The sequence below is a fragment of the Coloeus monedula genome (genome assembly GCF_965178545.1).
Source record: "Coloeus monedula genome assembly, chromosome: 1".
Lineage (NCBI taxonomy): Eukaryota > Metazoa > Chordata > Aves > Passeriformes > Corvidae > Coloeus > Coloeus monedula.
In genome coordinates, this window is record NC_138781.1 from 114,168,150 (window position 1) to 114,195,837 (window position 27,688).

The following is a 27,688-nucleotide window of genomic DNA, read 5'->3' on the forward strand; positions in this document are numbered from 1 at the left end:
ACTGCAGAAAAGAAAAATTCCTTGCTTCCTCATTCACAACTTGAGGAACAGAAACACAAAACCTACAGTACAAAATTTTTTGGTACCAGGAAAAACTACTAGGCAGGGTTTCTCACCTATTTTTCTCACCACAGGTTATTAATTATTTGTACATTTACAGGGTAAACTGAGAAGATGATGTCATGTTGTTAGCAGTGGAATTTTCCCAACAGAAAAAGTGTAATTTATGGAGGATTTTTAAAATAAATATATCCTTTACCTTTCCTTCAGGAAGCAATGTAAAAAATGGAAATGCAAGGATTGCAACCAAGACATGGAATTGAGTAAGGGTTTTCCCTAAATGACTTTAGAAACCAACTTCTGAAAGATATTCCATGGCTATTCCAGGTATTTTCCATTTATATCTAATGTAGTTATGGGTACTTCCTTATCTTTATAAATGTCTAGTTCTTTGGGGGATTTTTACAGGAGTTACAAATTACAGGTAATTTGAGCCAACCCTTCTCAAGAGATCTGTTTGAAGAAGTACTCTCTCCAGGCTTTTCACAGAGTGGGGCAGGAGTTGGTAGTAGGAAGAAACTGAGTGTCAATAACCATCCCACATGGCGCAGTTTTTCAGAAATAAATCTCAGTTTGGGATGCAACATTTTTGTCATTAGTACTTCTTGGGCAGGCATTTCCATTACAATGCCTGCAAGAGTTTCCCCTAATCAGTAAAGGTCAATATTACACTCAGTAGTCCAAGAGACAGAAATAAAAATCGTGAAAAGGTTGTTTTCTAAGGTTAGTTTCCTCTCTACTCTCTTTCATACCTGAAATGCAAGATGAATACGTTCTGTTTGAAGGATTTAAAATGCTTCCTGGTCTATAAGAAGTAGCAATATCTCTTCTCAGACTTTCCTTTCTCCATCCTGAATTCCTAATCAGGCTTAGGGAAATTAATAAGACCCCACTGGACTTCTACTGAAGTTTCAGTTTGCACACACCAAGCCAAGGCCTCTTTTTCAACCTATGAATAATAATAATTTGTTGTATTTAATTTAACAACATGAGTGAAGGAGTCATTTCATTTGTAATTGATGCAAAATACCTCTACAACTTTTCACAAGTATTAAATCATACAAGGCTAATTTATATATTCAATTACTCTCATAGTAGTTAAAAAAAATGAATACAGCTCAGAAATCACATATCCCTAGCATGGCATAAGAATTCTTCTTATACAGAGAAGCTGTGGAGTTTATTTTCAGAAGTTGCTCACCAGATCCTAGATCTGACTACCCTTGAAATAAGATTCACCATTTCAGTCAGATGGTTCTTCAAAATGACTAAAAATTAAATTCTAGAAGGTGTGAGGATGAGTTTGACTTGGGAGTTCAACTTCCAAGAGTAGGTCTTTTTCTCAAGTATACTGCTCCTTTCTGCCTAATTTAATGTATTTTACATTTTCAATGTGCTGCAAATTTACTATTTTGAAGAATTTTTTAGTGCCTACATCTCTCAAAAGATAAAATATTCCATAAGTAAAAGCATATTTATTTGAAATATCCAGACCTTGGGACCATGGTGTGATGCACTGAATGTTTTGTTCAGCCACATAATGGCTAAACAGTGTAAACACTTATGTCATATTTAGTAAATCTGTTTTTAGAAGAATCGGTAAAAAATTGCAGTCTGCTATTTTCAAATTATTTTCCAGGAAAAAAAAATAGTTAGTTAGAGACATAGTTAACACATTTTCAAGTAATTTTTCTTAGAAGTGACTGATTTTAATCTTGGTAGTTAGTATTCAGAAAATAACTCTGCAACAGATGTTAATATCCACAAAACAAGATCAGAGAAAGGGTTGATGTCCATAGAAGTGAAATTCATATCAGATCCTGTATTTAAAAACACAAGTAAAATCCTGGAGCAATCAATTTTTATGAAGACTGTGAAATCTGTCTGATGGAATCAATAATTTCAGTTTTATGGTATCTGACATTTCTATAAAAAATTTAACCTATCTGATGTAAAGGAAACGTAGTGTATTCAAGAAATGAACCTGCGGAAATATAATTGCGACTTTCACAAAGAGTAATATCTAATGGAAATCTGCTCAACAGGGAGACAACTTCAAAATGAGCTGAAGGAGGCATAGAATTACTCATGTTAAGCAAGTATTTATCACCTCAAGAATATTTTAGCAAAGACAAAAATCCAATACAAATGAACATTTGACCTTTCAATATCTTAAACCATTGCTTGATAGCCTTGTATTTCAGCCCAGTCCTCTAACCACAGTGCAGCAGTAAAGCATAGCTCTCTGTTTGGCACTCACATGGACGATGAAGAGACTAAATATTAGAAAACATACTTGGTGAGATGGTGTTTATAAACATTGTACAAGTATTTGAAAAAATTTGCATGTTTGGCTCTGTGCTTCTATAACTATGGGCCCAGAGGGTAGCAAGATGCTTTACTCTTTAAACCATATAGAGTATCAGGGGGCATTAATCAAAGTGGCAATATACAGGAAACAAAGAACATAATCTTCTGATAAAGAATGAATAAAACCCTGAACAAAAGCCAGCAAGAGCCCTAGCATAAGCCCCTCTTCTAAATCTAATAATAATGGGATTTAACAGCCAAAAATACCCAGTCTCTCAAGCCATACAGGCTTCCTACGTGTGTACTAACATGTCGAACAACAGAGTTGTTTAGAGGCAAAAGAAAACAGGAGAGTGAATTAGTGTCTCCCATGCAATGAGATTTCCCTGTGAAATATATGTCTGTCTGTCCCTGCACATGTACATGGGGAGCATGTGTAGCCTGACCCTGCAGCATCAGTGTTAGACATTATGCAAGTGGCTGTCAGAAGCTGAACTGGAAATTATAGGAGGACCTTACAACTTATGTTTGTAAAACATTAGTCTATATATAGATACTTTGAGATGAGGAAATGCTGTTTTCACAACCTGCAAGGCAAAGACATGAAATATCAAAGTTGTACCTAAAAAATGTAGGCTCAAATGGCTTAAATGCTAAGCCTTGCCAAGGAATTTGATGTTAAGCTTAGGATGGTGACCAAAGTGCAGGACTCTGGCTACAAACCTGTTTAATAATTAGCATTGCCCCTGGATGGTGATGTATACAGCCAGTTATTATGGAAAAAACGGAGCATATCCTGCCATGCCATGCCATATTATTTAAGTTCTAAGCTTTCCTCATCTCAATCATTTGTTTTAATTTGCCATGTTAAATGAAAGGATTATGCAGTTTGGGTCCTTATTTTTCTCTGGAAGTCAGAGAAGGGAGCATATTTTTGTTTCTAGAAAGATGGTAGTAAAAAAACCCCCCATTTTACATATATAGAGATATATATATATTTTAAATGCAAGGAGCTCAGATGGACTGAAATTTTTTTCTACCATGTCAAAAAAATTTATCTGAAACTTTGAAGTTTTTTGCTAACACTCTCATTAGAATTAACCGAGTTAATTAGTTTAATAAGAGAATCCCCTTAATCTGATATGGCATGCACAGAATCAAAACTTTGTAATAAAGTCCGACAAAAAAAGGCCAGATATTTTTCCCTGAAATTGTCTGAGAACCTAACAGCAGCTCAGAAAAACCCAACAACAGCAGCAACAAAAACTGCAAGTAAGTTCTTCTCATATAAAATTGTCTTCAATCTCAGAAATATCAGAATAAGAAATGTTATTCTTGCTAGATTTTTTTACAGCATGGAAAATAAATATTAATGATTTGTATTTTTTTTCTTTACTTTTAAACCTATAGTAAATAATAAGTAATACTTTTGTTTAAAATTAACAATAATAAATTACAGAAGCAGAAATGAATTTTCTGCAACCCACGCAAATCAAACTAAACAAAGTGTTTCTCCAAAATTATAAATGAGTTAATGTCTTGCCTATGTACACAAATAACTAAAAGGGAATAGTTGAACAAAAATACATGAAAAGTTCCTCCAGTTAAGAAATGAATACTGAAAAATAAGTATAGCAATCATTTAGTGCAATGTAAAAATATTCTCTCTTGTTGGCTACTTGTTTTTTATGTAAACCCTTATGTTTGGGGGAAAAGAAAGAATTTTAGATGAAATACTCAGGAACCAATTCTGATCTTGTTATTACTCAGATGCATGGAATAATTTCTTTTTTCCTATTTTTCTTCCTCCCTCAGTCCCCATTTCTGCCCCTTCCACCCCTTCCCCCAGTCAAATAACACAAGATGCCCTCAAAAGATGGACAGGTAAAGTCTTCCTCTTATTTGAGGACAGAGAGAGCTTTACATTTATAGAAAGGGAAAAAGGGTCACTTTCTGATCGTAATTCTCCTTTGTCATGTGCAGGAAGCTCTGAAAGAGGTGTAATCCACTGAGGGAAAGGTCATAACATCAAAACAGTGTGCAATGGTCAAATATACATAATGTGATGGTTGGTTTCATGGGACACATACTACCCAGCCACCAGTTGCTTATTTTGCAGCAGAGCACTCCACTGGGATTTGCCAAATCAGTGAGGCGAATGGCTGACACCTGCGAGCCACAGCATGCAGAAACTCAGTCTGCTGTGATTTACAGGGTCACCATAAATCTCACTGTCACAGAAAGGTAAAACTATCCGTGACTGAAAAAGCTTGAGGTATACAGGGGAAACTTCTCAGACATAATCCTCTTCTACAGGAACAATACACACTAAGATCTAACTCATTCAGACACAAATGCAAGCCTCGATCATCACCTTTTTTGTACTTTCAGTGTCATTGTCATTGTTACCTATTTTGATCTTGTGGCTATTTTGTTCTTCAAAGATAGCAAAATAAGCATGATCCCTGACTATATAGCTATATACTATATAGCTGACTATATAGCTATATACTATAGCTTTTGAGAAGCATGGACTCTAACTAATCTCTCTACTATAATTTTTCATGCAGCAAATTATGAACCCAAATGAGCCATACAGTCAGTGCTATGGTTAATTTCCTAAAATATTCCATCATACAACCAGTGTATACATTTCCAAAACTCTGTTTTTTGCAAGAAGGTTCCTATGTACCAAAAGAGTCTGGACTGTCTTGATTGTCAACATGACAATATAGAATGGAAAAAAAAAAAAAAGAGAGAAGACTTGCAGAGATCCATCACTTAGAAGGTTTCATAGCTTTGGGTTTGCTGACACTGAATTATAATGCAGGGTAATCCTTTCAAAATGACGGAACATCTCACTGACAGGAAAAAATGGCTGAATGAGTATGAAAAGTCTAAGGTGACAACAGTCTCCTTAATGAATACATAGTACCAGGTGGCAAATGTGACTTTAAAAAAGGGAGGATCCAGGTATTTACAGAAACATTACTACACCCAAACATAGTTTGGACATAAGATTACAGTCAATATCTCTGGGGCAAAATGAGGTTAAGATTTTTAGAGCCTTAAATAAGTGTTGGAAGCCACAATTCTACAGAGAAAAAAAATGTTTCACAGATTCTCTGGTATTACATATCACATACCAAACACAACATAAGGGGATGAAGCTGGGAGAGAAAGTCTGTGTGAAACTATTTAGACCACTTAAATGTTTACTATGATTGAAACAAGTAAGATGCAGAAGATGTTGATGGAATAACTGTGTCAAAAGTGTTCAACACTCGTAGATTGTAGCCATCTCTCTAATGTGGAGTGATAGCACAGGCCCAGGTGTTATCCAGATTTCATCCCATAGTGTGGTACAGGGCTACAAAAACAATTCCAGTATATAATCTCAATAACGAATAGCAAATAAAAACTCGCATGGTTGTTCCAGTCCCATTATGGGTGTGCAGCTTGTTTTTCAGATCCTTCCCTACTTCAATGCTGTCAGTTTGAACTCTGCTCCACCTTTGTTTGATGTGCTGAATGTTTAATAAACCCAGTTATTAAATGGCAGACTTAAAATCTCCTTTTATCCTCTCCCCTGCATTCTCCAAGTTGATAAAAAATTCAGCTGATTTCTCTACGTTGATCACCAATTAATTTAGGGACATTTTCATGAAAGATATCACCAAAGTATTAACGCTCTGTGTGTGTGGGTTCGTGAAGGGTTAGCTGCGTTTCCCTGAAACGTCCTTAGCCAGGGACCGTTCTGGTGGGTGCAGTACAGCACTCCAGCAAGCTTACTCCTTTCACCCGCGTGGCTGCAGGGTGCGGACTCTCACACACACACACTCAAGGTGGATAGCTCAGTGTTACCAGAGGCAGAGTCAGAAGGGCTCTCCCACATGGCATTTCCACGGATGAGTTTTATTGTATCCTGCCTCGAAAGCAGACCAGAGACAAAAGAGCCCAGGACCATGCAGCCCAGGGTTTTTCTAGGGGAGCGGAGAGAGCATCAGAACCAATGATCTGAGGGCACGCGGGAGGTACAAAGGTGGGACTAGGGAAAGGGAGCCCATGCAGGGTAAGAAACCAATCAAACAGACCAAGTCTGCATGGCACCACAAAGCATGACCAGAGAGGCTTTTCCTTTCTAGCCATGAGATAAAGGGGTGTTTTTAAAGCACGGAATCAGTCCACCAGGGGACCTCTGCTATTTCGGGGCTCCTTGGCCCCTCAGCCATCATAGCTGCTGGCTCAGCAGCTACAACAGAGTATAAAACAGTTCTTGGTAATCAGAAATACAGAATTTTGTCAACTCATCTCCTCTTTTCTCCTTGTTTGTGTCTTTTAATTCTGTGTGACTGTGGGCTGATTGATCTCTTCTTCACTGCTGGTCATAATTATGGAGCTACTTGTAGAAATATCTAATTATGTTTGAATGCTTTACAGTTTGCTCCAGAAAAACTTGATGGATGTGGCCCGATCTCCCAAAAATGTTTGCTTAATAGCAGCCAATGATAAGAATTATATAATTATCTAGATTTCAGATACTGAGGATATCATTACCATCAGATGACACTGGGCGCTGCAGGCTTAGACAATAAATAGATACTAGATAAGTTATGCATTTTTACAGTATCTCAGAGGTGAAAAAAAATTCCTTGGCATGGTTATTCATAAGTTTAGTTCGAAAGGAAAGAAATCAGTGAAGTTTCTAATTCTTGATCCCTTCTTTGCTAGTCCCATATTGGGGAAAAAAAAAATTACTCCTTTATAATCTATTTCTGGGAATGCAGGATGTTAATATAATAATAATGTTATGTGGGGAAAATTGTGTGCAAGACAAAATAATACTAATAATTCTTGGAGCCTACAAACTAATGAACATGGTTTCCTATAGAATTATGTCTCTTTGAGGTACCTAAGAAGATTTGAGACTTGTTTGAAAGTTTCATTGTGATTCCAGCATTTGTAAGTGTGCTTTGGTTCTATAGGACACTTAACAGAGTTTCTCTTTTTTTTTTTGGTCTGTTTTTGTACGTTTTCTAGTACCATTAATTATCTTTGCAGCAAGTTCCACTTGTTCCAATTTTATCAGAATTGAGGGAATAGACATGTGACACATGAATAGCTGGTTGTAATCATATATATTGTTTATCCAAAGGAATTTAGGCTAAAAAGCAAAAGGATTAAAAATAATGGGGAATATTTGGCAAAGGCAGTGCATGGAGACTGAATGGAATTACACGCCTGTAAGTAGGAGGAAATTTGTACTACCCACACATATTTGTCTTTTGATAGCTATGTGATCAGTTTAGTCTGTACATCTGGATATGTCTTTCAGATGTTCAACCTCATTAAAAGCTTCTCTTTAAATGAAGACTTGCTCTTCCTGTTGCATTATATTTCCAGTAATAGAATTAGAATTAGAAGAGCAGCCTTCATTATTCCCAGCTGCCTTTTACAGACTTTATCCCTACAAGGTATTCTCCTGTTTCCTAATTTTACTTGCAAAGAGCTTGAGTGATAGGACCTCCAGAATTTCCTTGGAGAAAGTATCACACGGTCTAAATGATTACATTCTAAAGCATACTGAGACACTTTTTTCCTCCTGTTTTGATACAAATTAGTCCTTCATTAATTTAATAAAGCTAAAATTGCCCAAGGTTTTTAGGAAGAATTTTGAACCTGCTTTTCATGAGGTGATGAGATCCTTTCTGCACAGTCTGTAAGAAAACAGAAATGAAGAGGCCTAATTTCTAACTCTGTATTAGAAGTGGCTACTCTCTATCATATTTCCAGAATAAATAAAAAAAATATTTTTGACTGGTAATTATATTTTTTTCCCATGCTAAATGTTTTCTCAGAAAAAGATAAAGTCTCACGAAAGGAATGTTTATTTTTAAGTGTAATGAACTTGGAACAAAACACAACCATTATTTTAACTGTCTGGTGGCTGCAGAATGGGAAACCACAAATACTCCCATAATGCTGGCTCTCAGTGTTTATGGCCCAAGAATTTCCAGGAAGGTAAGAAATCATGAGAACAATTCTTCCAAAACAAAACCCCCAGATGCTCTAGGAATCTCCCTTTCACTGAGTCATCTGGAATTTAAGACATGGATGGGAATCACAGCCCACAGACTCCTAAAGCTGTATAGCAGATCTATTCACTAGTAAAGAACAAGACAGTGGAAAACTTTGTGACCTTTGACTATGATTGAAATCTCATTTCAACGTTTTCCAAATGAAGACTTAATTTAATTAACAGAGTTTTGGGTTTAAACTTTCTTAAAAAACCAACCCAACCCCTCCAAAACAAACAAACATCCCCACCCCCCCCAAAAAAAAACCCCCCACAAAACCAAACAAACATAAATCCAACAAAGAAAGCTCTTTTCCTCTTAATTACTCTTTTTTAAAAGCCACTTTGAAAAAAAATTCTTGGGAAATAGAAGCTATATCTTCTGATTAATTTTTATGGATTCCAAGTAGTAGAACAAGTACAGAAAAAGTAAAAATTCATAAGAAACTTGGATCTAATTTTGAGATTGAAATATTGGCTAAAATTGAAATAAATTTACTTCAAATACCTCCATAGTTCTACATTCTGACCCCATTGCAAAAGTACTCCTACACTCATGATACTTGCATTGCTTTTTAAAAAAGGAAATATTTGAAAATTGGGGTAAGGTCTTTCCAGGTAATATTTCCTGTTCAGTTTTGCAAAGTTAATACGTTTACAGAACAGCATTTCATAAAAGTATTTTAACATATTTAGCCTTTTGAAACTCATTCTTCACAATTACAGATTTAATTTCACAAGGATATCGTGATCTCCAGAGTCCAGCATCTGTTTCCTTAATAGATTCTTTTCCCCTTAGCATAGGTAAGTATTTTGCTTTTCAGTTTGTTCAACTAAGGCCCAGCTGTTGACTAAATCACCCACTCCCTTTTGAATGTGACTCTGTCTCCTGGTCCTTACCTGCAGCTGTGATGGAAAGATTTTAGCTCCTGAAGTGTGAGGTAGGGGTATGATAGCCATTAAGAAAAAAAAACATGCAAGCCTAACAGAAGTCTTTTCGTATGTCCTTAGCAAATATTTGCAGAAAATTATATCACTTTATTTGTACACTTCTCTCAACTGTGTTAGGAGAGAAGTTTTATCTGTCAATTGAACTTAAACAAGCTTATTACAAGCCTTGTAATGCAGGGCCTAGTAAAACAAACACAGATTTCCCTATATCACCTTAAACAGTAAATTAAAAACCAAATATAATCATTAGCTGTTAATCTATACTTATCCTGCCAATACTGCTCAAAATATGACTTCATTTGTGTTGGTGTCTTTGCAGTTTCTCAAGGCTTCTGTAACACACACCTCTACATATTCTACATGAGTGCCAAATAATACAGCTTTTTGAAAGGTGGGAATGGCACTACCACACTTAGGGGAGACTTTTAGGGGAACTGACAGGTAAGAAAGTTGAGTGTTCGCACAGCTACTAACATAACCCAGGAACAGGCAGTTTATTCTAGACACCTTTTGCTTACACATTCGTACATTTGTTGCATTGGCAGATTGATGTTTGCTGTTCTTTTGAATCTCAAACCATTTGGTTCTGCAGGCTCCCTGAATTACTCTGATAATTTTGAAAATAATACAATAATTTTGTCTCACCATCTTTGACTATTTTTAATGGAGACCATAAATTTTAAAAGACCTTTCTTGACAGAATTGCAGAGCTGATCTAACCAGATTATGACAACATAAGATTTATTTCAGGAATAACTGAAAGATATTACCTAGACAGACATTGTGTTACTGACAGTCTTTCCTTCTTCTTCTTTAATTCCCAAAGAAATTAATGTATTTTTTTAAAGATAACATAAGCTACCAAAGTTAAGTTACAGGAGAGTTTATACACTTTAAGGGAAAGACTTATATTTTTAGTTTAGCTAAAAATAGTCTATATTTGAATAAAGATCAAGCCTTCAGCTCTGAGGCAAGATTTTTGCTGACTTAGGGAATATCCTGAACTTCCAGGATATAGTGTTCTGCAGTTTAGAGTGAAATCAGAAAAGATTCAGTAACTAGCCAGCAAAGTCAAGAACAACAGTTCCAAATGTTTTCAGAAAATAAATCCTCTCATATACTATCCCTCTACTCATAACCCAATATCAAACGACGTATTCCTGATTCAATTTAAATACTACCAACTTTCAAAAAGCCCCTGGAAGTAATTTTTAACCACATTTCATACTCTCAGCTATCCCTTTTGTGGTGCCAAACTAATCCTTACTCTGACCAAGCAATAAATAACATGATTATTGTGTTCAAATGTTTTCAATGATGATGTAATTCTAAAAAGAATGTGAAGCTTAAATTTCCCATTTACAGTAACTAGTTGCTATATTCAGAAACAGCTCTGCTGATGGCCAAAGGCCTTTTAATGTGTTCCCAAAGCTTGTTGGAAAGAGTTATTTAAAAGGCTCCCAACTGTATATAATTGTGCTGAGCTAGTTTCAGCTTGTTGTCATAACTTCCTCCTAAAGACAAAAAAAAATAACTCAGAGAGTTCCCAATTGTGCCATAAGACTCAGGAATCCTGAACTGCAATTTCTGCTGGAGGATCCTCATGTAAAAATGTCAAGTTCAGACTGGACAAAGAGAAACTTTTTCTTTTCTTTTTGTGAGAGTGGCTTGCAGAAAAGCTTAGCAAATGACTCTCAGAGGAAAATTCAGGAGTGGTGAACTGTGCTGGTCCTCTCCTGTGCACCTGCTTTGGCAGTTTGGTGGTAATGTAGGTGTGATCCAAGAGCTGCTTCCCACAGGTCAGCACATGATTCACCATGATGCTTTGCTCCGTGCTCTGGAGCTCCTCTGTTCTCACATCTTATGTGTCTCATCAGAATGTCCTCAGCACGCTGAGGCCTCAGTACTGAGCTAGCCATGTTATGTAGGGTGTCTGTTTGTATCCATGGAAGATTTTCACTGGGGGAAGATTATATATGTAGCCAAAGAGAGACCAGAGCTGACCTGCCCTCCAAACAGCAGCGCTACACAGCTTTGGCTTCAGAGGCAGCAAAATGTCTCTGCTTCACCTTCCTCCACTTCTTTCTAACTGAGCAAACATCAATAGCTAAGCAACCATCCACATCAGAGCTTGGGTCAGTGCTCTCCAAACTCAGTACAGCTGGGATAGCATCAAAAGCACTGCTCACTAGCACGTTGTGAGCTTGGGAAAGGTCAGAGCCAGCCCTGTAGGAGTTTGTAACCTCATTTTGGGAAAATGTCATCAACTGGCATAGTCACTGTAGGTTCCTCAGAGTATGCTACCTGCTGAAGTCTTAAATTGTCTCCGACTCAGTTCAAATTGCAATTTAAAAACTTTATAAATTGTCTAACCTTTGATCATTTTCCACAGGGACAACAAAATGTGTACACTTGACCCCAAAACACCTTCAAATCTTGCTTTCTAAAACCCAGGAGGGAACATGAAAGCACTTATATTTTAAGATAGGCAGAAGACTGAATTAACATTGTTAATTGCTCTAAGACGTAATAAAGCATTTAAGCAAAATTTTCACCAAACAGATAAAAATGCTCTGATTTTATGACAGAAAAAGTATAAGAATTATTAACCCACATATATAAAATTTGTAAGGCTATGAGCAACTGAAAATAAACCCTCCTATTATAAAATACCTGGCAGCTCTAATAATTGGTAGTGTTATCAGCTCTACCTGCAGTAATGTATGTTATATGCAAGTAGAAAAGATATATTTACTTACCCCAGTGAAACCAGGAGGGATTTTCAATACCTCCCATTACCATAGCGAATTGTTTTCTCAAAAGTGTCATTTCATTAGAGAAAGTAGTAGAAAATAATTTAAAGATTACTGTAATAGTACCCCCCATAATATTACTTACTGGCACCATGCAATAGATTATACATTATTAAAATGCACTTTATTCTCCATCTGGATGTGAGCTGTATGTGCTGCAAGCATTGCTCTCATTCAGGACTGGCAGGGAAGACTCTAATACAGTAGGAGGTGACCCAAAAAGGATAGCAAGTCTATTAATAAGCTCTTTCATTGTTACTATGGTCTGTACCTTTCCCAGTTGCTGTTTTCATGGTGGAAATGTGTCAACAATGTTACTTCATGAAAGATTCTCCCAGAGAAAGCTTTTGAAGTGGTGAGCCCTGCTGGCTGCTTCTGGGAGTTCATGAAAAGCTCTCTGAGTCCTCTCCAAACTGAAAATATGTTTTTCATATGAGCTAGGATAATGAGACATAGAAAGACTGGCTCTCTTAGTAGGAATGGGAACAAAAAGAGGCATGAAAGAGGCATCAATTCATCAATTTCAGACCACAAAAATGATTCAGAATATTCTATTGGAGATTACCTCTTTGTGTCAAACTGTGGATGAGGTGGCCATGTCTTCTAAATTATGGGCATTACATGGAAACAATGGCTTCATTTATTGGTCTGCTGTATGTGTGCTTACAGTGCTTGTAATTGAGGATGATCATGGTTAATGATTCTAGTAATGTGTACTTTCAAACCAGCAGGACAGTGTAATTTGTATCAAATCTATTCAGCAGTATCTCTTCAGGCGTTTTGCTGAATTTAATCTTAACCCAGTACTTGCTATAGTGGAAACCTCTGGAAGCTTCACAGCTGGCTCAAATAGAAAATTTCATGGTACTTTCACAGTGCACTCAAAAAAAAAAAATAAAGCTTTCACAGGCTTCATCTCATCTGGATGGCTTGTAGCCTGTCATACTTTAATAGGACAGGGCCAAAATCTCTAGTACAGGAAACAGTTGTATGTAGGATGCAAAACAAAAACAAAGCATCTGTCTGTGAACAGTTGATGACATTTTCACAAGCAAAATTAAGTGTTTCTGGAGAATGGATTCACATTTCTTACATTTTTGGAATAAGGAAACAAAGGCAATAGTCAGGTATTCTATTCAAGAGGCAGAACTAACTTGTGAGGGCATTTTATTGCACATCTTCAAGCAAAAAGACTTCCTCGGCTTACCCTTTAAATACAGACACAGTATATAGGCAACTCTAGAACCTCTTGGCTGTGGGTTAGAGAGGAAGAACAGAGAAATTAGAGGCACATTTAAGAAGATAAAAACAAGCAAGGCTGAAAAAGGATTTGAAGTTAGCTGAAAATTTAAGTGCTCTTTAACTTCAGGATGATATTCGCATCTTTTCTAACTACAGCAAATGTCATTATTGTGTCTTTGTCTTTTGTTTCCTTGCCTTTTTTTTTTTTTTTTAACTCGGTGGTGCCAGTCAATATTTTCATGTACAATGAAGGTGATGACTATCAGCTTGACCAATTTGATCTGACACAGTATCTCTTATTGTACAGACGCTGGTTTTTATTCTGAAAGCTTGAGTATTTTCTCAGACTTACTGAATTGCTTATTGATTCCACAATTACCTGATATTTGTGATTGCCTAGGTTTTCTTGTCTTCTGTGTTTTGTTATGATCCATTGTTTTCAATTGTGCTCTTTTGCGATAGGTCTTGTAAATCAGCATGTGGCTCAAACAGCGAGATTTTTAAGGCTTTTGGTATGAAGAAGCAAGCATGAAAGTACTTTTAACTTGTACCACTTTAATAAGTCTTCAAAGGATTTCAAGCTTCTGGGATCTCTAGATTGTAAGACAGAACAGTGCATATTTACCTAATACTTTCTCTCTCTATAGGAATTGCAATTTCTCTTCTTTCTTGGATCCCACTGTGAGACTCTGGGGAAAGACTTTGGGGAACAACCCTCCTTCTCATGTCAACTGTGCCTCACTTCTACCACTGAAACCACAATTCACTATTGGCAATTGTCCTGCCATTCCATGCCTAGGGAAAAAAAGGCAAGCTTGTCCCAGAAGTCTGTAATTTTATTTCAAATTTCAGTGAGTAGAATAGTCACAGGAATCTTTCCTTCTACAGAAATTTCAGGATGTCTGCAAAACGAAAGAAAATTATAAACCTTGAAATAAAATGAGAAACCTATTACCATGGGAGTGCATAGCATAAACATAAGCATCTGATGTAGGCCTTTCACAAACAACTTGATGCCTTGTCAAAGGGAGATGAATAAAATCTCACAAAGACTCTAAACTCCTCATGCATTTTCATAGTTGCAGCTGTAGCTTTCAAGGGTTCCATTTCAAAAGGGAAACAAGTCAGAACAGCTTACATACAAAACTATACAATGATCCTACAGCCCAGGAGGAGCTCTGATTTTGAGAAATGCTATTGTATTCATTCACTAGATACCAATGTAAGTAGCTGAATTTCTTATCTGGGAAAAAAACCCCTGGAATTTCTAGTCCAAATAAAAGGTTATGCTGTTATTACAAAGTATTAGTACAGTTTGAGGAGAAAGATGAACATTTGCTTTTGCAGGTCAGAGGCAATAACTGGTAGGGACTAGTAGGAGTAAGCTATTAGACTGGAACTACAGAGTGAATTAATACCTCTCCACTGATTTCAGAAAATCTAGGAAACTTCAGTAAAATTATGCTAATACATTTTGGGTGCATTTTAGAGGCCTTTATTAAAAAAGGGGTATCTATTACATTTATAAACCACCAATAAAATGTGACTCACACTAGGACTGTTTTATAGAAACTTATGCTGCAACAAACTAAATGCAGAAGATGCGTCAAGCAATTGGACAGCAAAATTTCAAAGTGTTGAGCAAACCACATGTTGCAAGATTAGCAAATCAACCATCCTGGTACTTCTTCAAGAACTGAAACGCACAAAGATTTCTTCTTAGGAGCAGTTCTTTACTATATGGATAGTGAGGCACTGAAATAGGTTCCCCATAAGGTTGTGAACACCTCCACATCCCCGGAGGTGTTCAAGACCAGACTGGATGGGACTCTGAGTAGCCTGGTCTAGTGAAAGATTCCCTGTCCATGGCAGGGGGGTTGGAGCTAGATGATCTTAAAGGTCTCTTTCAACACAAGTTATTCCATGATTCTATGATTCTGAGATGTAATACCACATGACTACAAATTCTGATCACCACTGAACTTAAGATTGAAAATATTCTGGATACCTGTTGATTTCTTCTTCTTGTAAAACTTTTCAACTTGATGAATACAAGCAAACACACCCAGATAAATTTGCTAAACTAAAATCTGTTACTTCTTTTTTACCAATGTCAAAGCTGATGGACTCAAGGCTAGTGACAGCAGATGCACTTTGCCTCCCATTATGTGTCAAAACTTGTGCTTTGAAAAAGAAGTGATGACACGTAAAAACTACTGACTGATTTGCATCACAGAAATTGAAATTCAGCTGTAGAGACTTGTTCACAGGTCATTACATAACTAAACTGCAGCCCTTTCAGAAGTTTTCCAAATAGAATCAAAATCAACATATTTCTTAGATGAAACATAAAATCCTTCATTTTTAGCCACTTGAACAAGAAAACCTGAAAAATTAATGTCCCAACAAATTGCAGGGAAAACAGACAACAGATAAATTAATTGTTGCAATGCTTTCCATTAAATATAATGTGAAGAATCAACACACTACTTACAAAGAAGATAAAACACGCAAAGCATCTGATGATGTCCTTTCATGATTCCAGCCAACTTCTTTCACTAAGTTTTGAGGCCACGAGTAATTCCAATCATTTATGAGAGAGTAATTTCACAGAGTGACCATTTCAATCTACCTTCAAGTTATGAAAAGTATCTACTCAGCAACTGTTCAATTGTGCAGTGTTGACACACTGCTGGCAGTAGGAACATTTGCTGACTTTTTGATTTTGCAAATGTGATGTGTGAGGGTGTATAAATTTCTTTGAGAAACAAAGGTTCTTCTTACTATTTCTGGAACTTCAGAAAAAAAGAACACTGAAGGTTACATTATTGTTTTCATAATTTTCCACGTATCAGCAGATGACATGTAGTACAAAATCAGGTTACTTGATGCTTTATTCTGATTCTGTGCTCAAGCGAAGCATCATTTTATGCTTCAAAATAAACAATCCTTGATTTACCTTCATACAGTAACTTCTATTAGCAAAATCGGTTATAGTAAATTGTGATTCACACACAAGAAAAGCAATTGTTGCAAAACAAGATTTATGCAACTCTACAGATGCACAAGAAAATGGGATGACTTATTCTGGTAGGTGGGATATTCAGAACTTTCAGCAATGTCTTTTAAGAGTTATTTTTTATTAGGGTAAGTATTAGGAGAGTTATTATTTATTATCTAACGTAAGAGCTATAAGAGCTACTTTCCTTTCTTGTTCATGACATAATAATCTGAAAACAGATTATTGACTAAGTTTCATTCTTGCAAGCCAGTATATACTTACCCATGGTGGCCTTCTAACTTACTGAATATACTTTGACTTGACTCTTGGGATTTAATTGAAATTTTTTTTGTTATGGGCCAGCCTTTTTTGATTTTGTGCAGTGTTAGCAGAGTTGGGATTTTATAACTGCTGGAACTGGACTGAGTATATTAAAAGCAATTTCAGGCCATTAGACAAGATAATGATCTCAGTAAAGGGACTAACAGCAAGATGAGACTTTGGATTTTGCAGCTTTAAAATTGCAAGATCATTCACTTGTGGTTGTTTTGAGTAGGATTTAATTTCTGATTTTTCATGTAGCAGTGTTTGAATTCCAAGGATATTCATCTAATGTGCTTCAGCTTTTAGCCTTTAACTAGGATTTATCATGGTCATGTGATCCTCATAAGTTCATTAGGGATCATTAAATAACTGAAATTATGTCAGAGAACAGATTCAAGAATGAACTAAATAAAACTTATGCGACAGAGAGGTAATGTCTAGCTTCTACATTAAAAAAAAACAGAAAAAAAATTGTCATGTTTCACATTTTTAATCATTTCTTTGAAGTTATAAACCTTCAAGGTTTTTTTCACTTAGGGTCCTTTTCTCTCTTATTTCAGGCTAGTGTTTTTCCAGCACAATAGAGAGGTGGCATGGCACCACTGGAGAATATTGGTTTCTAAGAGATTTTATTAGGAGGGCTCTGAAAATCTAAGGCAGTTGTGTTGCTATTAAAGAAGTTACATGGTGTTTTATGGAGAGTCAGCATTTCCTCCTCCATGAAGAGAAAAGTTTCTGGGAAGAAGATATTCCTTGGCTATTCTGTGTTCTTATGAGCCTGAGAAAGCAACCACATTACAATAATCTCATTAAATATAGAATAAGACTAAACACATTTTGTTATTATCATGTTATTCTCCTTTCTTCCAAAGCCAGCTGGTAACCTTTCACTGCCTGACATCTACTACTGTAGAGAGTTGCTCTCTAATTGACACTGAATCCCAAGCTCTGTGTATTCTGTGTCTTCTTTCAATAGGTAAGGATCAGAAGAGAAGATATTTTCCTGATACCACAAGCTGCTTTGTGAAAGTGATTGTAAGTAGAAGTTCTGATTTTATTTTGTAGTGAAGACAGTCATGACATAAATGCAAATTGCAATAATTTCTGCTCTTTTTTTCCCCATTCCTAAATCCATAACCATTTTTCTCATTTTTCTCTGAGAAGCACTCTTTGCAGTTGTTGTGGCAGATCTTTTGTGTGTTAGATGTTCTTTTGTAGGAGCTTGACTAGAATTGCAGATGAAATTTCTAGTTTATGCAGGACTTACACTGGATGAAATGTGTAACATTCTGTAAAATTATCTGAATTTATGTATGTGCTTATTTTTGTGTGTATGCACATATTCAAATGTACTACAGTTGCCTGGCTACAAAGTATTTTTTCAGGGGACTATCCTACAACTTTCTATAAACTTTTTTTCATACATTGGAAAAACACACAGTAAGTTGAAAAAACAATTAAAGACAGGAAGTAACTGATGTAGAAATAATTTGAAGTATTTATTGCTTTTCTGCCTACAACATGTTATTTTCCTTTTTGTCTATTCTTTGAGTAAAAAAAATCACCAGGATACTATGAAAATTCCTCTTAAATATAAAATATCCTATTGCAAAATAAAAATGTAATAGAAACTGTTATTGTTTGCTATACATTGGCATGGAATTTTTAAGCAAATAACAGAAGGATGACTGGGAGATGTTTGGGCTCTGGCAGTCTACCACTGATGGAGAGCTCTTGTGGTGCCACTTGATCACCAGCTCCTCATAAATCCCAAGAACAAGGATAAAACAAGTCTGGGCATAGCAGGGCTGATCTTCAATCTATTGGTCTTTGCACTATGCAAGTTATTCAGTAATAAGCCTGAAAGAGCCTAACAAAAAGTAGTGTCTATTTTTCCATCTGTAATGTAAGAATCAGGAAATGAAGACATGAGGCTAGTTATCCTACCTGGAATACCCTACCTGTAAGGCAGCATTGGTTTGTCCCATCCAACGGAGGATGTGACAAGAAAAGAAGCAGATCCTTTTGTCTACATCAGCCTAGCAGCTGATCTTTGCCTCCTCGTGGCCTCTGAAAAGTGTGTAAAACAGGCAGTGACAGAATGGTGTAGATGCTGTGAGTCATCCATTCTGATGGGGTTTGGGTTTGCATCAGTCATTACTTTCCATGTCTTCTACCCCCACCTACACCCCGAGTCCCTGGAGTAACCTCAAGGCTGCTTAAATTCCTATGAGGTGACCAGAATGCAAGATTTTAGGTACATGTTGGCCAGTCTTCTTGTGCTGCTACTTGAATGTAGTAGACATGTGAGTACATCCATTAAGGCAGAAAAATGTTAAAGCTCATTGTTGAATTAGCTATAAAGAAACCGTTTTCAAGGTTCTGGTTTATTAACTTCTGTTTTCTGAGAAACAAAGATAATTTTTTGATGTTCTAGTCCTTATAAAATAAGAGCTTTGGTGATTTTTTTTTTTTCATTTCTTTATTAAGAACTACTTAATTAAAAGTTATCAATCACTGAATATTATTTTTTTCCTGTAAAATTTCTGGTTTTCAGTAAGTGACTTTTTTTGTTTTTCTATAAAACAGTGTGAGTGACATTGGAAGAGGGTATCAAATTATTTTATGGAGTGAAAATGTATACATTGCAAGTCAGTTGAAAGAAGTCCAGTATTTAAAATTATTTATTATTACTGAACTTTCGCTTTTTGGATCAGTTCCACTATTGTTTGGTTTTCCAGGTGGTTTTGGCAACAATATAGACATTTTTCAGCAGAGAAGGCTGTTACATTAAAAAAATAAATTAAAATCTCTTTGATTGGGAAAAAAAAAAAAGGTGATTAAGAGGATAAAATTATCACTACTTCTCAAATTAATTTATGGGAAAAAAACCTAGAGATGAAAGTTTTAAACTGTGTACAGGAATTAATATCCAGCATCACCTACACTCTAGAAATTATTCAATTTAACTTACAGTGAAAAAGAGTCATATAAAAGTCAATGTTATTGCTCTTCTGCAGGCTTTTGAAAACAAGTGTAGTGCAATTCCTTCATAATATATTTTTAATGAACAATTTGACCATTAGAAGATTTTATTTGTCTATTCAGTTGCTGTTGTCTCCATAACCCACTCTTACTGCTTGAAAGCATAATGACAATGTAATCTATGAAAACTTGCCTGCATGAAAGAAAACCAGAAATCATACCTACAATAATGTGGTGGCATGTTGCAATATTTTTTTTTATTAATCCCATGTATTTCTTCTTTCTGTTTCCCATTTAAACTTTTAGTATTATGTATTATTGATGTTATCAGTTCCTTGGGAGGGAGGTTGTATTTTGTTGTATCTATACACAGTAGGAAGCACAACAGGCTATTTGTCTAAGGCTTCTAGACACAATAGTAGTGGGAAATAATACTTGTCATTGCCTGCTGTCCCATTGAAATACAAGAAAATTTATACATACAATTTTATTTCATTTGTTTCTTCCTAAATAAAAGTTCAATACCACTGTAAGTCTATAGTAAACTCTATATGCCTGGTAAACACCCTAAATTTACAATAAAGTTATTCATAATATCAAATTACCAAGAGATTATATGTCAGTGATATTTAAAGATCATTATCTTGAAGCAGTAATATAGAATGAGATACAACAGACTGTATAGATTGCAAATGCAACTGTATATAAATGTTTTATATCGTGCATAGACATAGCTATTTGATCAGTGAGTACCTGCCATTAAAACTCAAATACAATTATTGACACTGGTGTCTGCAGGGTTGTCATGTAGATCAGGCATTCTGCCAACATTTTGTTAATAACTTTTTACATAATTGGTCGGGGTTTAGGTTTATGGCTTTTCTTTTTTCTTAGTATAGGATTATATGGTCAGGTATTCAAAATAAATGAGATTCAAGAAGCTGTTGTTGAATATCAACAGTTCTTTCCAAAAGTGAAACTGTAGTCTTAATATTTTACCTAGAACTTAAAAACTATATTCTTTTTCTGAACAAAATTTTCTGATTTTTCAAAGAACTCTTAGCATACTCTGTTTTCTATATGACCATTGCTTACATGTAACCAGACACATATGCAATGCTTTTCAAAATCTGCATTTACATAAAAGTAAAGGATTTGTTTCCCTTAGTGTTACATTTCTAAAGATATTTTATCAAGCACAGACATTAGTACATTATTGTGAAGACAGAAAAACGTAACTGGTGTTTCCAGAAAGCAAATTTCAAGTGGGAAATTTGCACATAAGAGATGAAAATGAAAACATAAAATTGAAGCTCTCATAACTGAGTTGGCCACTTGTAACAGATTGAGTTTTGATGCATAATATCACTCAATGTTTTATCAGCTTTGCCCGTCTTTTCTGCTTAATAAAACTTGGCCTTCTTAGGCCTATTCATTTTAAAGTATTTTTCAATATGTCTATTGTTCTTAGATTTATGCAAAAAGTATTTGTTTACTTTGCATGTCTCTCTCCCCAAACACTGTTTTTACAAGGATATTTGGAGACCAATTTCCCAGAAGAGTTTTTCCTCTAGCTGACTTTCTTAGAAGAGGTATTTCTCAAAAGATTTGGATTTTTCTCTCTGATTCTGTAGTAAACTGAATGTCACCACAGGATTTTTTTCCCCCTGCTGCTCCAATCCTCCAATAATTCCATGGTGATAAATCCGTTCTAACACTGGCTCACTGGTACAACCAGTACTTGCTTAACTAATACTAGGAGAAAGGTGGATTGTGCACAGGTTGCAAGTGGGTTTAACCTGCAAAAAGATACTCAGTTTTTACTTGGCAAGGATCTTTTTCCAGATCTTCCTTTACCTCGTCCAAAGGTTATTGCCAGAAACCATCTGCATATGTGAGGTACAGACCAAATGGTTCATTGAAACTCCACCCTATGTGGCCTCCCAGAAATTTTTAACAGATTGAACCTTTCCAGAAATATGAAATTACATCTGGGGGGAATATCGTGTTCTTCCTGAGTCCTCTGCCATACAGTCCTGATACAGGAATTTCTTAAGTTTTCGGGATGATTTCATATAAATTTATCGTATAGGCTCATATTGACATATTTTTAGTTGATGCATATATTAGCCTTCAATGTATACAGGCACATTGTTTCTAATGACAAGTAGAAATACCCACCCATGCTAACTTCGCAGTCTGTCTTCCAGGATTTTTTTCCTCCAAGAAAAATATCTATAATCCAGGCAGATTGTTCTACCTTCTGCTAAACACCTGCTGTTGGCTCAACAGCAAGCACAGCCAAAGACCCATGCTCATAGCAGACACCTTAACACAGTAAATATCCTTTGGCACTGATGTCAAACACTCATTGGTTCCCACTGTGAAACCTCATGGTATCCCTCCGTGATTTACCACCGTAGAGATCCTTGAGGGAGTTTTGGTGCCTACTCAGGAGATGACAGCACCATGTGAAGACTGTTACTTGGTCCCAAGAGCAGTACGGCTGCTGGCAGCGAGACATGAAAACCAGGCATGTTGCTGACACAGGTTTGTGCCGCACATCTGCTACATAGCAGCAAAAATAACTCCTCTCTTCTGCCTTTTTGCTTTTGACATGGAATAATGGAATCAGAGACTTGTTTATGTTGGAAAAGACCTTTGAGATGATTGAGTCTAACTGTTAACCCAGCACTGCCAAGTCCACCACTATACCATGTCCCTAAGCATAGCATCTACACGTATTTTAAATACCTCCAGGTGTGGTGATTCCACCACTTTCCTGGGAAGCCTATTCCAGTGCTTGACTACCTTTTTGGTAAAGACATTTTCCCTAATATCGCAGAATCATTTAGGTTGGAAAAGACCTCCAAGGTCATCAAGTCCAACCTTTGACCCATCACCACCTTGTCAGCTAGACCATAACACTAACATCCAGTCATTTCTTGACCAATTCCAGGAGTGGTGACTCCACTAATTCCTTGGGCAGTCTGTTCCAGTGTTTATCAACCAATAAATTCTTCCTGATCTCCAGACCTTTCACCAGTTTCCTTGCTTTTTGCTCCAGCACCTCAATGTTTTTCTTGACATGAGGGATCCAGAACAGGACACAGGACTTGAGGTGCAGTCTCACCAGTGCCCAGTAGAGAGGGAAAAATTTCCTTAGTCCTGCTGGTCACACTATATCTGATACAAGCCAGGATGCCATTGGCATCCAATCAAAACATCCCCTGGTTCAACTGGAGGCTGTTTCCTCTTGTCCTATCACTTGCTGCTTGGAAGAGGAGACCAACCCCTACCACGTTACAACCTCCTTTCAGGCAGTTGTAGGTCCCTCCTGAGCTTTTTCTCCAGGCTAAACAACCCCAGCTCCTCAGCTGCTCCTCATAAGCCTTGTGGTCCAGTCCCTTCACCAACTCCATTGCCCTTGGAGACTCAAATGTTTCTATATTCCCTGTTCCCATACTAAAAACTCCCTCTTTCCTCATACCCAAAGTTTTATGGGGATTTGTCCGTCTGTATGATTAGATTTGAACTCTCTATTCAGCCTCTCATGGTAGCTGGGGGGGAAAACAAACATTTTTAGAAACAAATGTTTTACCTAAAGGCTGATGTCTAGAACAGGTTAGATGTATCACACTTACAAGATCTTTCTCTCTGTTGATTATAAGCACGTTTGGACACTTTGCTCTAAGCAAAGATGTCTCCATTGTAGATAAATCTAGATTTCTACAACAATCCATTCCACTATGTAACCCTGAATTCTAATTGAACTAGAAAACTTGGATATTTCCTAATATCCTGCTTCTTGTGCTTCCCAGTCTCTATAAACACTACCCAAGTAGTAAGAATACGTTAGCACTCTTGCTTTATGAACACTGATTTCACAGATGCCTTTAAAAGTTGTGTTCAAGGAGGTATGGGATACTGAAATAAAGACACAGTCCCTTCTCACCCTGCATGTAGTCCTTATGTTGAGTAGCAGTTATTTGTCAGCTGTAACAAAAATACAGATATAAACACCGATATAAAATAAATGGCAGAAAACGGATAGCTTTGGTAAAATAGTTGACATTAAGTGTAAGACCAGGTTTCAGCTTGATTTGAATGAAGAATAGTTTTCTGGTCTCAAGCCTTTTGTTTGCACATAAAATATTTGTGCTGCAGAAGAAATATCCCTTTTATTCAGTAATACTTAGTCACTAAACCACAGAAAGACTTGACTCATTAAATACTTACATGCTCTATTTATACATTGTGGTTTTTTATACATTGTGTTTTCTGCTGTTAATGCCTCTTTATATTTATATTTCTGCATATTTGTAAATGTTCTCACTTGTGTAATGGTTGCACATATTTTTTAGTTTCCAAAATAGAACATCAGTGGAAATGGCTATCATTTGCATAATTGGAAAGGAAAATCTTATTTTAATGAAGTAAATTATAAATAAGGGCCTTTGAATGAGAACTAAATTGTTTAGTGGTACCACCTGGTATGATGATCTGTTGCAGTAGTGTTAATGAGGGTTTTTCAGGCTTTTGTGGCAGAAGAACTGTTAAAGCCAGGATTCAGTGGATGAATCAGCTACTAAAATACCAGCTTGACAGTCTTTCAAAGCATTAAAAGAAATTAATATTTCTTTAAGAAAAAAAGAAACTATGACACTTTTCTGATCTTTGCTTCCCACCATTTTGTTTTGCATTCAGTCACTGAATTCTTCCGTGTTACTTAAGTGGGAAGCTTTAGAGCAGCCTTTAGGTTGAGTAAACAGAAAATAACAATTGTAGTATTAGGGGAATATAATTATTTAGTCTTCTGTAAAAAGCAGAGCTGAAATACACTTATCTTGTCATATATTCTTGTGCTACCTTGTAAACAAACCAGTAGGAGATCACAAGTCAGAAATATAATTTAATAGGAAAATTAAAATGAATGCAATAGTACAGGAACACTGACAGAGCCAGGATACAACCTGATGCCTGTTAGTCAGGGTGGTAGTAGCAGTCCAGATGAAGTGGTCCTGTTGAAGCAGCAATACTGTAAAAAAGTCTGGTCTTTACCTGAAGGCCCAGTGGCATAGCTCTTGTCCTCTGCAAGTCCCATAGGTAAGGGCTGTTCATGCTGCTCCAAATCTTAGATTATATCCAGGTGGGAATTCTTGGCTCCTCCCCCTGGGCGGAGCATCTCACAATGGGCTGATGTAATTCTATGAGTCATGTGGTGGGTCCTTGATTGCCCATCAAACAGAGATAGCCTCCCGAGGGAGTTATCAAGGATGAGTCATGCTAGGAGATAAGGAACACTGCCCCAGCTGCTTTAACAGCTTGTGAAGATGATAATAGAATACATGCTTCGGTTGCATCTTACATTGTAACCTAGGACAATTCTAAACAAGCAGATGACTCAGGGATAGGATTTTCAAAAAATATCAGTACTGTAGAAAGCTAGTCTGAACTTTTGGTATTTTGAAGTCACTGGTTATGGGTATTCTTGAAACATATCAAATCTGTTTCAAAACAGCTTGCAGACTTATAGGCTTATATTCTTAAGAGGTGAGAGATACCGCTGCAGGTAAATTAGGAACCAAGAAATTATCAGAACTTCTAATTACCTTCCTCTGTCTCCATAAAGCAACTCCAGCTCTGTGGGCCAGCATAAGTAATATCATGTAATGACTCATACATCTTGATATTTGACAACTATTAACATTCATAACTTTTGAGTACAAACTGGAGGTTTTTTCCTGATGTCTTGTGTTTGCACTTAGAGCATTGGCATTGCAGAAGAAATGCCCATGTTTCTCTCTAATTCACTTTAATTCCACACCTATATATTGAGTGAGACCAGAAGTTTCTGAGTTGCTTTGATTACAGTTCTGTCATGATTTGAGACATTCCAAAGCATAAGAGTGTGTTTTGGATGCCAGAAATATCCTGAAACCGGCATGTAAATTCAGGAGCTGTAATCTACCTCTCACCTAACATCTGGAGTATCTGGTTTCTCGGGGTTTTGAAAATCCTAGTTCTGAGATTTAATTTCTCTTCAAAAGCATCCTCCATGACTGTATTTGAGTCCTACTCAACATGAAATTTAGGTTTCGTGAAGATCCACCTGGTAAAACTGAAAAAAATGATCTGAAATTGAAATAGTATGCAGGGAGGTTATCTTTTAGGAAGACCCACCATATTGCAAAGATACATTATTACTTTTTCATCTCTCAGTTTTCTTTTTGTAACAGTGTGTATTGAAAATATCAAATTATGCAGTGGTAAAATAAAACTATGACAATAATGAATGTATTTGTTTCTTCTAATGAGTGGTTTTTTAGACATTGCTTCTATTGATGTAAATTTAGCTTTTTAAAATAAAATTGTTAAAATACATGTCAATCCTACTCTTTGATGAAAAGATAGACTAATTTAAATTTTTCCCTCTTGGAATAATTTTGCTTAAATTTTGCACTATACTATTTTGTCATGCTGAGACAGTAGCTCAGTAATATCTTCTTACTTTACAATCTCAGTCCTTGGATTGCAAAGTTTTCTTCACTGCTCTTAACGTAAATCTTGAAGTTTAGAGGATGAATTCAGTAGACTATCAAGGCCAAATCATCTGTTAGGATTATTCATCTGCCCATAGTTTATTTTAATCTTTTGTGTTTAATAAAGTGTTCTGAGGAGCCAACATAAAAATAAAATAATAATAATAATAATAATTAATAAAATAACTAAACCCACATACATTCTAATTTTCTCATTATGTGATCACAGGTATAATATAAACTTGGTGTGGAAGAAAAAGCAGCAAAATACAGTAAAACTTTATTAATTTGTGCTTGCAGAGCCATCACATTATCAAGCACATGTGAAAACAAGAAATCGGCAAGCTAAAGACTAAAAGTAGATGCTACCCAAGACCTTGGAAAGCAAAATACCTTTATAGTATGAAACCTCGTAAGTAAATTCTCTGTGAAGTGGAGTTGATATGGATTTTAGATACTTTTCTGCTTATTGATATTGCACATGCTGCCACAGAATACTTTATCAATGGAAAAATACTAAATGTATAAATCACATCAGCCCATTCCTTTCTGTCTGTGGGGCTGCCTGACAGCAATAGATTGAAGGACTTCTTTTTGTTTGCTTGCTCTAGTTTCTATCTCATTTTCTTCCTTTTTTTTTTTTTATTAATAATTTCTTCTATTTTTGGAAAATTAAGCCAAATGCCTAGTTTCACACAGACTCCTGCTGAGAAATAGCAGAACATTTTTGTTTATTTTTTGTCATTTATTGTGAACATCCTGTGTTTATTTTTTACAGGCAGTTTCACTTCTTCAGGAGACTGCAGATGTGATAAGACGATGTTGATTTAAAAGCATGAGAGTGTTTGAGTAAGAGTTCCAATAATTTATTTTTTTTACCATTTCCAAGGATAACCAAATATATGTCAGTATTCTGTAAGAATTTTGTTCTATAGCACCCAGACATGATGATGACTGTATAATAAAATCATATTGCTGTAACCCCTGTTCTTAATATTCCCCCTCTGGCAGGAAAGTTAAATTTACTACTTAATGTATGAGAAGATTATCAAAGACAAGAACATCTGCCTAATTCACAAGAGCACCCATCCTTCTAAGGAGAATACAAAGGCTAAAGTTTTTGTTCCAGCCATAGCAAGAAGCATTTTCTCCATCTGTTGTTGCATGGTTATCCACAAGCTGAGCAAAGTGGGATTGCAAAGCTACAAAAGTCATACAGTCAAGTTACCTCCATGCTTACCTCCATGCTTCACAATAGTGAAGAAAAAATAGATTTAACCATCCTTACTACATTATATCACTCGTATTTAGATTGAAATCCTTTTCAGTGGTGAAAAAGTTAAGTCAAAGATTTCTGAAAAGCATTAATTTCTTGTTTTGCTCA